The sequence below is a fragment of the Pelodiscus sinensis genome, chromosome 1 (genome assembly GCF_052426305.1).
Source record: "Pelodiscus sinensis isolate ZL-2025 chromosome 1, ASM5242630v1, whole genome shotgun sequence".
Lineage (NCBI taxonomy): Eukaryota > Metazoa > Chordata > Testudines > Trionychidae > Pelodiscus > Pelodiscus sinensis.
Genome location: NC_143052.1, coordinates 72,021,358 through 72,036,841, shown reverse-complemented (window position 1 = coordinate 72,036,841; position 15,484 = coordinate 72,021,358). Strand labels below are relative to the sequence as shown.

General features: G+C 41.1%; 1 protein-coding gene across 2 annotated transcripts in view; it reads right to left on the bottom strand.

The window, feature by feature from the left end:
* SYT1 (synaptotagmin 1) overlaps nt 1-15,484 on the bottom strand; it is a 523,899-nt gene that overhangs the window by 407,689 nt on the left and 100,726 nt on the right. The gene's annotated exons all lie outside the window — the stretch shown is intronic.

Genomic DNA, 15,484 nt, shown 5'->3' with positions numbered 1-15,484 from the left:
ATAAATCAAAAGACTCCAATTTATTTTAATAGGCTTTGGATCAGTTTTTATAGTATTTGGCCCTCTGAGCAGGTGGCTTTTCCAATCTGCTCTATAAACACAGTTCACACAATATGGAAAGTCTGCCTTTGGTTTAGTTTTATCAACAAAGAAAACAACCACAACAACATAATGTTATGCTGGAAGGTGTTAATGACTGAGAGCAAGCAAGTCTTTTGAGCTGTGGGCAATCACAGACCTCATTAAAGCTTATGGGCGTGTGAGCCACCCTTCATTCATCCAAATGGAAGAAGCAGTTAAACTCATTTATGAAAACAGAAGCACCCACACCTGACACTGAACAAGAACTAAATCAGACAGAATAAGAGGATTTTCCCTAGGATTGATTGTGAACACAAGGGTTAGGGAGCTGATTAGTTGCAGCTGTGTTTTTCTGCGTGGGTGGCAAAGGCAGAAAAGATCGCATGAGTGAGGGTGAAAATGCAGGCTTGGAAGTTACCAGCAAGGAAACTCCTTGCTATTGTTTATTCCTGCTGGGGTTAAGGAAACAGGACTTTAGTCATTATAGTCTCTATTCCTGAATATTGGTCAACCTTCTTGGGCAAAGGTGCAGCAGTAGCAAAGGTAAATTCAAATTTTCTCCAGAGACTTGGCTATTCCTAAATATCCACCTGCACCATGCTTCCTATCTCAGGTGGTGTAAATGAGTGACTTCACCTAGAAAATTTCCCCTCCCTTCACCTGAGGATCAATATCAACTGAAGATGACAAGGGTGTTTCAAGCAAAAATTCTGTTATAGGTACCCTTCATACATGTCCGCATTAGAGAACTGTATCCAAAGAGCTAAATAGACTATGCTGAGGATTATTAACATCAGAGTTGTGACTAGACCCCTATGCTAGTGATGTATCAGAAGAGATAGAGACTTGAAATGTTACAAATCTAAATAGATAAGGCAGACAAAAGACAGGGGAAATGTGTCCAACTTATTTTTTTCAGATGGAGAACTGACACACAGAAGTTTTCACATTATCATGAAGTTTAAACTCATTCTGAATATGCTATAATTTAAATGCACTTTCCTAAAAATTACTAAACACCAGTATTAAATTAATTCTAAATCTAATTTAATATTTGCAGTAGCTTTAGACTATTTTCTTCAACTCCTTCCTTAGACACTTAAAAAAAATATCTCCTTTTCCCTCCTGCGCCACAAGGAATTTCAAAAAACACTTCATTATTTAAAAAGGATTAAAATGACATTATTTAAAAAGGGTTAGACTGGCATGATTTTCCGCAAATTCTTTTAACAGAAAAGTTTTTCCATTAAAAGCATTTGTGGAAAAGAGCATCTAGATTAGCACGGACGCTTTTTCGCAAAAGCACTTTTTGCGGAAAAGCGTCCGTGCCAATCTAGACATGGTTTTGCGCAAGAAAGCCCTGATCGCCATTTTTGCCATCGGGGCTTTTTTTGCGCACAACAATACCACATTGTCTACACTGGCCCTCTTGCGCAAAAGCATTTGCGCAAGAGGGCATTTGCTCAAATGCGAGCAGCATAGTATTTCCGCAAGAACACTGACAATCTTACATGAGATCGTCAGTGTTCTTGCGGAAATTCAAGCGACCAGTGTAGACAGCTGGCAAGTTTTTCTGCAAAAGCAACTGCTTTTGCGGAAAAACTTGCCAGTCTAGACACAGCCAATTATGTATAAGGGTACAGCTACACTACAACGTTATTTAGAAATAACTAGAATTATTTCGAAACAACTTAGTCCACGTCAACACAGCAGGCAGTTATTTTGAAATAATGTTGAAATACTGTCAAGCTGAAGGACTTCTTACTCCGATTCCTGTAACCCTCATTGTACGAGGAATAAGGGAAGTTGGAGGAAGAGTGCTCTATAATGAAATAAGTGCTGTGTAGATACTTCCAATTTTGAAATAAGCTAGGCAATTGACATAGTTCAATTTGCATAGCTTATTGTGAGTTAAGCCCTTCTGTGTAGACACTCCCATAATCCAAGATTCTTCAAAATTTTCCACAATACATGTGAATCTTCAAAGAATATGCCACGCCAGGAAATAATTACTTTCAACCTAACTTTTCCGTTGCTAAGCAAGGCCATGCTTAAATTCTACCATTTCTTCCTTTCAGATTTGTAATCTTAGTAATGTTTTTGCATATTTTGTATGCAATTTCTGAGATTCAAAGAAGAAAACTGAAAAAAAAAGAAAGCTCCATGAGGCTGACACCCAGAAGGGTCAATGGAATTGGAACCTTTAAATGACTGTACAGACCTCTGCCACGTGGGCTAATGGGTAGTAACAGTAGTAGTTTATTATAAGGATAAGCACTAGAGGGGGTTGAGACACAAACTTTTCCAGTGAGTTTCACAGGTAGTTGCTAGAAGGGTGAGACTTCAGGGGTTTGGCATTTCATTCTAGGTGCTGGAGGGGAGTGTGCTTTAGTGGGCACAGATTCTGCCTGTTCCCATCATCACTGCTATAGTTTGACCCCGTCTGCCCCTTCTCCATCCTGTCCCAGTCCTGTCTCTTCCCCACACTTGTCCCAGTGCCATTCTCCTTGCCTACCAAGTCCCAGTCTCTACTCCTCAGATGTCTCACCCCAGTCTCCTTACCCAGCTATCTCTAGTTTCTCTTTTCAAGTTCCAACCTCTCCCTTCCACCTGACTCTCAAGCCCAGATCCACAAATGCTCCTAGGTGCCCAGACTTCAGGGAGGAGAAAGAGGCCTCCTGTATAGACTATAGACCAGCATCATAACTAGTGGTTTAAAGTTTATGAGAGAGGCCACCTCCTATTCTTACTTCATTCCACCCCGCCCACTGCCAGTTGGGCAGAATTAGAGATGCCCAAGCTATTCTCACAGGAAGTACCTTAGACAATTTACTCCAGGAGAGGGGTTCCCAGTTATGGATACTGAGCCCAGATAGGTATCTCCCTCCATTCCAAACTGAGGCACTTAAATCCATGAGAGGGTTAGATCTCAAGATATGCTCCTCTCATCCATGTATCACTCATTAAAAACACAGGCAATGCACCACATAGCATGCTGCTTTTAATGAATCCCAGTCTCCATTCCTTGCATAGGAACAGTAGACACCTAACTTTCCATTTGGGGATTTCATGATTTTCTAGGCACCCACAAGTTAAACACTTTGTTTAAAATTAAACACTCATTCCCTCACTACACAGAGTATTAATCTCTTTGCCCAGCCTGTCCCAACCCTCACCTCATCAGATTTGTCTCTCCCCACTTCCCTCCCAACCCCCTCCATGCAGGCTCACAGTCCTTTCCTGAAGGTTCTCATCCAATCTCCAGTCCCACATCCCCTCACTGGAATAAGAGCACAGCTCTGATAGGCCTATGGTAGAGAAGAAGAGCGAACTGTGGTTCAGAAGGAGAAATGGGACTATCTTCCCCATCATCTCTGTCTTCATGTCCAAACATCATAGTTTGCCCTCTCCAACGCCTAGTCCCGGTTACTCCCCTCCTATTCTATTGGCTCAATCCCAAACTCCTTGTCCTAATTTACTCCTTTAGTCCCCCATCCCCAATCTGTCTTTTCTCTTCTCTGCATTTCAAATGAAGTGGGGTTTTAAATATCCCTGCTTCACTCTTTTCCGACCAGTTCTGTAAACTTTGTTGCACAGGGCATAAGGAATCGGTCGGAAAAGGCTTTCCTTGTGAACCGATTCCCGTCTAGACTGATGCTTTTTGCCGGCAAAGTGCCACGTCGACAAAAAGCGTCAGCCATTTCTATTCAAATGTAGTGTGGGATATTTAGCATAGTTTAGACACACCCCTAGTGTCCCACCCTGTTCCAGCCCAAAGCATCTGGCAACATCTGTTACAGGGAAAGCTTTTTAAGCCTGTCCTTGAGCATGCTCATTGCTCTGTGTGGGTGAATCATGTAGTCCAGAGATCCTGCATGTGAGAGAAGGGGGGGAATCATGCTTAGCTGCTCTGTGAGGGTAGTACACACAGTGTCTGGTCAACACAGAGATATGAGCACACTCTCTTGGAGTGTGTTATTTCACACACTCAGAGATTTTAGCTGTAAAATTCTAGCAAGTCTTGACTGAGCATCTGACACTAATTTTTCCAAGGCCAAATTTGAGTAGATTTTCACAGGGATGTCACAAAGACCACTTCGCTTCCAAATTTCAAGGCCTTCCTAATTTTCCTAATCTTATTCTTGGAAACAACTTCACTCTTTTGTCTGAAATAATAAAAAAATAAATTATTAAAAATTTCAATCTAAGGCAAACATCCAGAATGGGAAATTTCATCCCAATGGTTAAATTTAGTGAAGTTACAAGCAAGTGAAAAGGGGTCTTCTAATGGAAAATGGTGGGCAAGCTTAGGACTACTATTTGTTTAAGAGCCTTCCTTGTGTGAAAAACTCTATTAACAGCAACATTTTGATACAACAGGAGTTAGTTTTTGGATTTCAAGAAGAAATTGATGACTCAGTCAATAAGTTTATGGGTATTAATTGAAGTGAGTGTGAAACATAATCCATGTTTTTACAAGCATTAGTAGGTGTTCTTGAAGAGGTAAAACATCTCTTTACAAGTCCCTTGGGTTACAAAATGAGCGTCTCCCATATTGGATGAACAATGGATATGATATGATTATGATATTCTGCATAATGAAATAAAGAAGCCTAAATATAAGCAAACATGGCTAATAAGACAAAATGCAGCAGGAAAACCAAGCAGATGTTTTTAGTATCCTAGCACATTATGAAAAACAGCAGTGATGACAGATTGTAAATGCTTTGTTCTCATAATACTTCTCACTCTAAGTACCAAGTTATTTACATGATGTGTATAGAAAACCTGAGTATAGTCCTTACATTTCTATATAATACTGCATCTATCAGCACTTTGATGAACTATGTATCAAACTGGCAGCTGTTGCTGGATACCAATGGTTCTTTAGGGAAAAAGTTCTTACATAGCCTTTGTATAAATACAAATCAAATGCAGAAATCTTTTCAATTTTCATTTTGTATCCAAACATTTAGTAGCTGAAACAGCCCATTTTTTTGTTTTTTGTTTTTAATGAACATTGAGGTCCTGGCCCTTGGATAGCCTCCAATCATAATTCATGTCTTTTGTCAAGGGCAGTGGTAGGAAGGTAGAGAAATCACCACAGATGGGGAGGAAAAAGGCACTCTTATCTAGAAAGGCCTGTGTCCAACTAGAACAGGGTGGTATTAGCAGCATAGGAAGATGTAGGTACAAATCAAACTTTACGTCTAACCTTTTATCTAGAAATAAAAAATCAGTCCTTAAAAAGGTTGACTGGCCATATCCACAATTTGAAATACAATGCTGGTTGCCAGTTGACTGCAGTAGATTTTATTATCCCGACTCAGGAAGGGCAATTCAGTGCTTATTCCCTTCTAGAATAACACAGAGGTGAGTGCACTCCCTTGTTTTGCTTGAATATTAAGACCACAGCGTTTGAGAATTTTTTAAAGACCATCATTATTTAAGTTATGTTATAAAGACTAGAATAAGTAGGAGTGTGTTAGTCTGAGTAACTTCCCAACACTTCTAGCACAATCAATGTAGCCCGAGAAAGATATTTTACAAAAAGTTGAAATTTTTCTGCAACAGAAAAATATTCTCTGTAGATATCTCTGAGGAAGTCTGGTGAACCCTTGTCATCTGAAGAAGTTGGTTTTGCTCATGAAAGCTCATGATACTCTCTCTGGGTATGTCTACACTACCCTCCTAGTTCGAACTAGGAGGGTAATGGAGGCATACCGCACTTGCAAATGAAGCCTGGGATTTGAATTTCCCACGCTTCATTTGCATAAACTGGGCACCGCCATTTTTAAATCCCTGCTCGTTTGAACCCCGTGTCGCGCGGCTACATGTGGCACGAACTAGATAGTTCGGACTAGGCTTCCTAGTCCGAACTACCTTTACTCCTTGTGAATTACCGTTACTCTACGCGGCACGGGGTTCGAATGAGCAGGGATTTAAAAATTTCACACAAGTACTACTCTAGGGTCCAGAGGAAAATTTGGTGTGGAAGAGTATTTGGTATAACACTTACTGAGATATTCCTAGTTTTCTCAGTAACAAGACTGCCTAAAAACCAAGAATTCAATTCCCCCCCAAAAAAAATCCACAAAAAAATTCAGTTTTGGTAATCTGTATTTTCTAACAAAATATGTTTCACTGAAAAATAAGGCAGACTGGCCTCAATCAATAGATAGTGAATGACACAAGTATCCTATCTACTTTCTTGGTAGGGGGTCAAGCTCTAGGGAAAAACAGTCAATGGACTCCCCATACGCACACAAGCCGTGCTGCTATCAACATAGTTCCCTTGACATTTGGGGAGTGCTGTACCTGCACTGGCTGGTGCCCAGCGTGCTGCTGGCTGAGCTGCTGGGCATACTTTTCTGGCATGGTCAGAGCTTCCACATGCTGCCCTGTAGGATAGTTAACTGTCTAATTGTGCAAATCCAATGGCACTTGACCCACTTCCTGCCCCTCCCTTTTTCTGAGATCACATCCTATCCCGGTCCTTCTCCTAAGCCCATCCCCCACTTCTGCTATCCCCCCTCCCTCTGTTGCTCACTCTCCCTACTCTCACTCGTTTTCACCAGGCTATGGCAGGAGTTTGTGGTATGGGGTTCAGTTCTGGGCTGGAGCAAGGGATTGGGGTATGGAAGAGCTCATGGAACAGTGCTTATCTTGAGATGCTCCCAACCGTCACATCCTTCTGGCAGTGGTTCCTAGACCGGGTGCACTGCTGCCCACGGGAACCACTCCCGCAGCTCCAGCTAGTCACAGTTCCTGGGACTTAGGAGCTGCAGAGTTGGTGCTTGGGGCAGGGGCAATGTGTGGAGACCTTCCCCAGGTACATGCTGGCCACTTCTGGGAGCATCATGGAGAGAAAGCAGGCAGGAAACCTGCCTTAGCCCCATTGCAATCGCCCAGGACCCTGGACAATTGCCTTCCACTCTCCAACTCTGCTCAATAGACAATACCCTAAAACGTTTATGGGCCAAATCAGGGGAGTTGAAAAAGTGCTTATAGTAGGAACCTAACTGTAAGCCTTGTATATACTGGAACCCACTTCAAGCCAGGTAATACAGCAGGAAGGATATAAGCAGCAGGTGTGTAGTCACTGCACACCTGGAATCTCTGAGAGGAATTTACTCTCTCACAATAATAATTCTTTCTCTGCATCACCCTTTATTGTGGGTGTGTGCATTTAACACAATCTAGGCCAGTGCATGGAGCTTGTGATTTGACCCATGTTCATATCTCCTTTCTCAAGTCAGATTTTAATCCTATACAATGTGTTGTACTGTTCCGTTTTTAAAAGTCTCAGAGGGTCACCGTGTTAGTCTGTAACTTTAAAAACAAGTGGTCCTGTGGAACCTCAGAGACTAACATGTTTATATCTATCTATCTATCAACTATTATGATTGCCTACTGTACTTTTATCTCCTACATTATATTAACATTTATTTTAGTCTGAGGCAGGTTAAAACTTATCTTTGTTCAGCAATGGGTATGAGATTCCCTAAAAACCAAGCATCTGTTCCCATAGAGTAAGATCTTTTCAGTCAATTTTGACTGAAATGCACTCACACTTGCAGCTGTTTGAATGATCAAATTATGTTTTGTTATGATGATTCAGTTATACTACAATTTTTAAGTCGCACCATACTAAATTTGGGCAAATATAAATATAAAAATGAAAAGATTTATACATGATTCTCCAGTCTAAATTAAAAATCACAAAACATATAAATAATAGGGGCTTGGATGGTATATAACCAATCTCTTTGTCCTTCTATCTGATGCTTTGGACAGCTGCCCAGGTTTCAATAAAATCTGGCTTATGCCACCGTATGTTTTTTCCACAGCTTGTACAATAATAGCTGGGATATTAACAAACATCTACATGCTATAAAACTTGATATTCACTGCACAGACAAAGGTTGAGTCTCCTTTTTTTTTTATTTGCAATCTTCTCTACTGATCCATGGTCTACACTAGGACTTAATTTCAAATACCTTCCTTCCCCCAGGTCGAATTTATAAGTGGATTGTCCACACTCCCATAATAGGCTATGGAATTCAAGATCTGTACTCCTGCTTTTCATCAGGAGTAATGCTAATTCCAAATTAGTTATTTTGAAATAATGATAGTGTGGACACTCCACTGCCACTATTTAAAAATAACTACTCCCCAGAGTAATTTGAACTAATTACTCCCTAGTGCTTCCTTATAAGTCTGAGGTAGTGCATCCACTTTAATGGAGCCTGCCTCGAAAAACCAATTTTGAGGCTTCCCCATAGTGTGGACACGCTAATTCGAATTTGTTAAATTGGGAGTTAAGTCAAATTTACTAATTTCAAACTAGTTTCGTAGTGTAGAAATGGCTAACAGTGTTAATGGGATATTGAATAGCATTAATAGAGACCATGTTCACAATAGACCCCACCAAAAATGCAATGGGGAAAAATGTCAGTATTGTAATTTCTTCCCTAGAACTGCACAGTGAGAAGTTATATTCTCTCAATGTTAAAAAAATAAACAAAGAAACGAAAAAAACTAAAAACTATCAATAGAACTTTTCTGGTTTAGTCTTTGTGACTAAGTGTTTTGCAAGAATTTGTATTGAAACCAAAGGCAAATCCTTAATTTTTTAAAAAAATTTGAGGCTTAATAGAGTGCTGATCTTATAAAAAGTGGCAAGTCTTCAGTTTCTACTACATGTTATATGTTGAAAAAAAAGCAGATATATAAATTGATGCCATATCAATTAAAAGATTGGGCAAAGCTAGGTAAGTATTGGGATAAGAATGCACTCTGTGTTTTGCACCAATCATGAATCTTGAGCTAAAAATAAGGGCTAAATGTGCACATTAATTTCTGCCAAATTAATTTTTATAGCTTTTAACTTGGGATGCTTTTGAGAATTGCTTTCCATTACTTGGCAATAATTATTTCAGGATACCAGAGTGCTAGTTCCAGTAGTGAATCCCCGCCAAAATGTAAGATCAGAAAGAACTGCATAAGCACTTAGGGAACATCTATACAGCAGCATTATTTCAAAATAATTTCAAGATGGTGGATTTTTTATTCCAACTTCTGTAACCCCCATTTCACAAGGGGGTGAAAGAGAAGAGTGTTCTTCCTTTGACTTCTTGCTGTGTAGACAGTGCCAAAAGCCAAATCAAGGTATTTTGACTTCAGCAACGCAATTGATGTAGCTGAAGTTGCATATCTTAATTCTACTTTTGCCCGGTAGTGTAGATGTGCCCATATAGTCCTATTCAGGAGATTAAATGACTCTGTAGCATCCAAGTAACTGCAACAACCAGCTTGGGATTGCATGCTGCAGGATATTTTCTCCAACGTACTCTCTTTTCCTGCTACAAAGGATATAGGAGATAAGCAATAAGAGACAATAAATAAATAAACTATTTTATATATGAATGTTGCATCTATTTCTATAGAGACAACTTTAGCATAGACAGTTCCAGTTTGGTGGTATGGCTAACTCTTGGAAAAGCCAGTGCTACATATGAATGGCCATGGTAATAAGTCTCAGATGCATGCAATAGGGCAGATCCCGTTCTGCTTGGCAGCCATTACGGAATATGTGATTTTCCTATAAATTGTACAGGTTGAACCTCTCTAGTCCAGCATCCTTGTAACCTGACCAGTGCCAAACCAAAGAATTTGCCAGACCACAGGAGGTTAATATTGTCTAGCAGCATTACCAACACTTCCACTGTTGTTGGGTTTTTAGAAGACATTGAGGGGTAAATTAGAGCTAAATAACAGCACAAAACACTGAAAGCCAGAACTGGTGGCTGTAAACAAACTTTATGGGACCATGGGAAACTTGGCCACACCTATGATAAGTGGATACCTGGCTAACTGAAATCATGCCAGACCATGGATGTTGCTAGACTCGATTGTGCCATACTAGAGAGAGGTTCAACCTGTATTAGATATTGTTTACATGAACATACACAAGAATCGTGACCTCCACATTCTCTTGCTAACATCTTTGTGTAACCACCTTTCAGCACTATTCAGCTGATCCTCAGGTATTGTTCTAGGCCATTTGCCTTTTCTGTGACTGATGTTCTCTAATTAATAGAATACTTGTACAATATCTTGTGTATTAAGGCCATAGAAGAGTATCTGCTATCCTTGTTTCCAAGAAAATGTGCCTTCCTTGTAACTTCCAGTATATCTACCAGAACTACATGTAAAAGAAGTTTTTGTGCAACATTCTTAACCTCACTTGCATACTATACATTTAACTGAATTACTTTTTAGGATTTTAGGAGTTTGTCCTTCTTTCTCTAATTCCCACTCAAGTATAATTAGTATAAGTTGCATCTAGTTTTTAGATTAGTGTCAGTGTTTTGCCAATGAGATTATAAAGTAATGTCATCATGGGTCTCCCAATTATACAGCCTTTCAATATTGCCACATGGATTATAACATTTCTAGAAAGTCTGCTAGTGCCCCTTCTGTATTTGCCATCAAATCCTGAAGAGACCTGTTGGCCTTAACAGACACACTCAAACTATGTCAGCAGTTAAGCAGAATCAGATGGAATTTCTCCTATCCCTTAGAATATTTTTGGTTCTAACTATAAATCAAGATATTAACTTCGATTTTCTGCTATTGCTAGGTTAGACTATATAGAGAGCTTCTCCCATTAGCTGTGTCCCCATGCACAAATGCTGGAATACATAGTAATAAATCAATCAGTAGGTTACTACACAATAAGTGTGTGAATTTTACACCATTTTTTTTATAATGCAGGAGATCCTGTCCATAAATCTGCATTCTGACCTCCCTCACCAACCCAATTTCATACCAATCAATTCATTTACTTGCTGCTAAAGCACAATATTTCAAGCTTAAACTATGAGGCTGTGTCCAGACTCAGGGTTTTTTTCGAAAAAAGTAGCCTTTTTTTGAAAAAACTTCACCTGCGTCTAGACTGCAGCCGCATTCTTTCGAAATTAAATCGAAAGAACGCGGCTTTTCTTTCGACGGTGGTAAATCTCATTTCACGAGGAAGAATGCCTTTTTTCGAAAGTGCTCTTTCGAAAAAAGGCGTTCTTGAATGCCAACAGGGCTTTTTAGAAAGAGAGCATCCAGACTCACTCGCTGCTTTCTTTCGAAAAAGCGGCTTGCTTTTTCGAAAGTACTGCTTGCAGTCTAGACATAGCCTGAGTGTGACCTTCAATTTATGAAAGACTTCAAAAATATGATCAATCTGCTGGTATAAGACCCCCGTACAAATGGAAAAAAAACTTGCTATTTTTTTTTCATGCTACAAGGGGAAAAACCTGCACACACAAAACTAACAAGCTGTCAGAGAAAGGGCAATTTTTTGAGGTTCTCTCTTCTTGGTTCATGCAATTGTGCTCAATTAGAAAATATTAAAATCAACTGATGTGATCAGGGTAACGTCCTATAACTATAACATACAAGTTTAGTGCTCTTTAGTGATGTCCAACTGATACGGAATATCATTCTGTGTCTAAAGATCTCTGTGTGACTTTTTAAAGCTGGTAAAGCAATTCTTTTTCCAGAGCTTTGACTATTGATCTTGAAAGTTACCAAGGTATCACACTGAGCACTATACACTGTACCCTCTGTTGGACAGAATTTAAGACAACAATTCATTAACTAGTAAGGATGGACATAATGTGTCTCTCTCCTCGCTACCACCGATCAGCCACAGTGAACTGAAATAAACATTATTCTCCCCCTTTGATTTTTAAATAGTTTCTTAGCAACACCATTTAGAGGAAAGGCTGCTGTTTGCTCCAAAAAATGCCTATAATTTTTTAAACAATCACCTCCAGTCGTGACAGCCCAAAATCATACAATAAAAAAAATCCCAAAGGCTATGAACTTATCACATGCATCCAGGCAGAGCTTTTTCATAGCTAAGAATCAGATAGTTTCTAATTAGCTCTCTTGAAAATAAGTGTTCACAATAAAAGAAAAGTTCACCACTTCATTTTCATATAATGTTGTCATTTTGTAATACTTCAGTTGTGTTATAGCTTAATTGCGACCACTGGACTATTTCTATAGTGAGAGTTGTTGCCCTTTAAACTAGAGATTCTGTTACATAAAAGACATCAATTCAGCTAGGTCAATATAGTTTTTAAATTTTCTTTTCTCTTTTTTTTGGGGGCGGGGGAGGAAAATGAGGTGGTGAAGACAACACCTGAAATATTTACATATAATCTGTGCAAATACAACAAAATACATTATAAGGTACAATTCTGCCTTGGCAGAGGGAAGACTACACAACTTACTGAGTTTTTTTTTTCTATCAATACTTTATATTAATATATATGGGTATGTCTACACTACCGTCCTAGTTCGAACTAGGAGGGTAATGTAGGCATACCGCACTTGCAAATGAAGCCCGGGATTTGAATTTCCCGGGCTTCATTTGCATAAGCGGGGAGCCGCCATTTTTAAAACCCCGCTCATTCCACGAGGAGTAACGGTAGTTCGAACTAGGAAGCCTAGTCTGGCCTACCTAGTTCGAGCCCTGTGTAGCCGCGCTGCACGGGGTTCGAACCAGCGGGGTTTTAAAAATGGCGGCTCCCCGCTTATGCAAATGAAGCCCGGGAATTTCAAATCCCGGGCTTCATTTGCAAGTGCGGTATGCCTACATTACCCTCCTAGTTCAAACTAGCGGGGTAGTGTAGACATACCCTATTAGATTAGAGGATTTACCTGGCATTAGTAGGGTCCTTGTGGGGAGCTCAGGGCAAGGCATTGGGAAGTACAGGGAGGCTCAGGGCAGGGGGGTGAGGATGTGGGGGTGAAGAAGTCTGGGCAGAGGTTTGGAAGTTAAAGGGGGGGTCTTTAGGGTAGGGGATGGGGATATCAGAGTCAGAGTATGGAAGTTGCAGAAGTGAGGGTAGGAGGTTGGGAGGTGTGGGGAGCTTAGGGGAGGGGGTGGAAGGGCTCAGGATAGGTGATTGAGAGGTGTGGGGCTCAGAGTGGTCCTGAGGCTGTCTGGTGGGTGGCTGGTGTTGGGGAGGCCACAGCAGTAGGAGCAGGTAGGCAGCTGCTCCCTGGGGGGGAAATTAGGGTGGTGGGGATGCCCCCTCCCATGTCTGATGCTAGGGCTGAGGAGGAATGATTTGAACTTTGGCTTTGGGGCAAGGAGACATTTACCCAACTTTGGCTTTGGAGCAAGGAGACATGCAGAGACCCATCCCTAGCCAGCGACTCTTACAGGTGTGGCTGCCCCCTGTAGTCACTCTGCAGTGTCACGCTTGCTGCTCCCTGTGGTTATTCCAGAGCATAACTCTCCCTGCTATCAGACCCCTTCCTTTGCGTTTAATGAGAAACTATCGGATTTCAGGTGTATCTCATTTTTCTGGCACAACCAAGGCCTTATCTGCTTTAAGTTACATTAAGAGGAAGCTGCATACCAAATTTGGTGGTCCTAGCTCTTATTGTTTAGGAGGAGTTCTTGAACAAGCAGACTCATGGATGGACAGACAGATGGATGCAAAAAGTTTCTAAAATATATATTAAGATGCATAGTATACCTGAACGTGATTTTTTAAAATCATACAAAAACATCCAAGACAGTGACCGAAATACTACTGTATTTCTTTTATTTACCCTGGAAGCCATGGCTCTCTTATATCGTGAAAGAATTCTTTCATAGCATTAAATGGCAAAGGAAAATAGCCCATGTCGCCTCTGAGTGGGTGGCTATGGCATGCAATTTTATACAGCTAATTATACACTTCACCTTAACTAGACATTTTGAAAGATGAAATGATCTAATTGCAGGTTAATGCTTTTATTTCTCCAAGGCCTCAAAATGAAATGTGCAGAAAATAACCAGATACAATTGCTTGATAGCTTGTGAGTAGCATGAGTAAGTTCTTACTTATTACATGTCCATGACTGACTAGCAAAGTGGCAGGATATTGCACTCTCTGGATGCATTAGTGTCTCACAGGTTTCACTCACCAAAAAACAACCACAAAACTCCACTCCTTTCCTCACAGTAAAAAAAAGGAGGTTACATATCTTACAGTAACTTGAGTTTTTAGATTTTTTTTGTCCTTATGGATACTCCACTACAGGATTTGAACACGCCAAATCATTCTCAGCCAGAAAATGGAATGCAGTACTATGAGGTCTAGGCTTACCATTAGATAAGAGAACTGACTGGACTTCATAAAAACAGATGAGTTCCATGCCTGAGAATCATCTAAGGACCATGTTCTCAGGAGAAGTGATTGGGATGGACCTGGGCCTCTGCACTCTCAGTCTAGGGGTTCTGCTGCTTCTGGGTGTCTCCTGGTACTGAGGAGGTAGGTGATTGGGCCGTACCTAATGGTGATCCTGTGGTACTGAAGGTAGGTCAGTCCTTGCCAGTGAATGATATACTATTCGTGGGTATTCGAGTCTCTCTTGCTGAAACCCTATAAAATCATTTTACAGATGTGACTCCAGCTATTGGTATTACATTAAAATACAACACTGATAAAAATCTTAAATACATTTTTATTCCCCCACTCCCAGCCTTTTCTAGCCTTGCCCCTTGGGGGATCCATTTTTGGCTCTCCAAATATCTTTACAAGCAATTCCTAACTTTCCCCTCTGTCGAGGCTTAAACTACTGTTACTCCCAGAGGGCATTTCCCTATCCAACATCTCTAGCCTCAATCATTAATTCAATATCCATGTAAAACATATTAAAAAAATACAAAAGCGACAAGGAGTCCTGTGGCACTTATGGTAGGGCGTTGCCCTGCACTGGCCCTTTAAGGGGCGAGGAGTTGGAGAGGGAAGCCCAGCTGAGGCAGTTAAGGAGGGCCCAGCTGGAGGCTATTAAAGCAGCTCCTGGGAGGAGGAGGAGAGACCTGCCTGTCTGCAGTAAGAGAGGCTTCGGCCTAGCAAACCCAAGCTACACAGCCTGAGGCCCTATAGGCTGCAAGGAGGCAGTCACAGAGGGCGGCGCTTGCAAGGAGGAAGCCCTAAAAGGCCAGGCTGCAAGGAGGAAGCCACGGCTTGCAAGGAGGCAGCTGTGGTAGGCTGGGGGAATTTGAGGTAGGGAAGCCCCAGGTCATAAGTCCACAAGGCAGGGTTGCAGGAGGCAACCGGGCAGGCAGAGTGGAAGAAGAACTGTGGGTTCTAGGGAGTAGGGAAGACCCTGGAGGAGAAGCAGAGGAAGAACAATGACTCCTCCCCGGAATGGGGAGCAGACCCTAGAGTGGTTGCTGCCGGAGGGCAGTGACCTGAAGAGAACACCTCACCCAAAAGGGGCATGTCGGCATCGGAGCAGCCGGTGACTTCCCCACAAGCCACCCTGAGGGAGTCAGCTGTGCGTAAAAGTGAGTGAACTTGCTACACACCTTATAGACTAACAGATGTATTGGAGC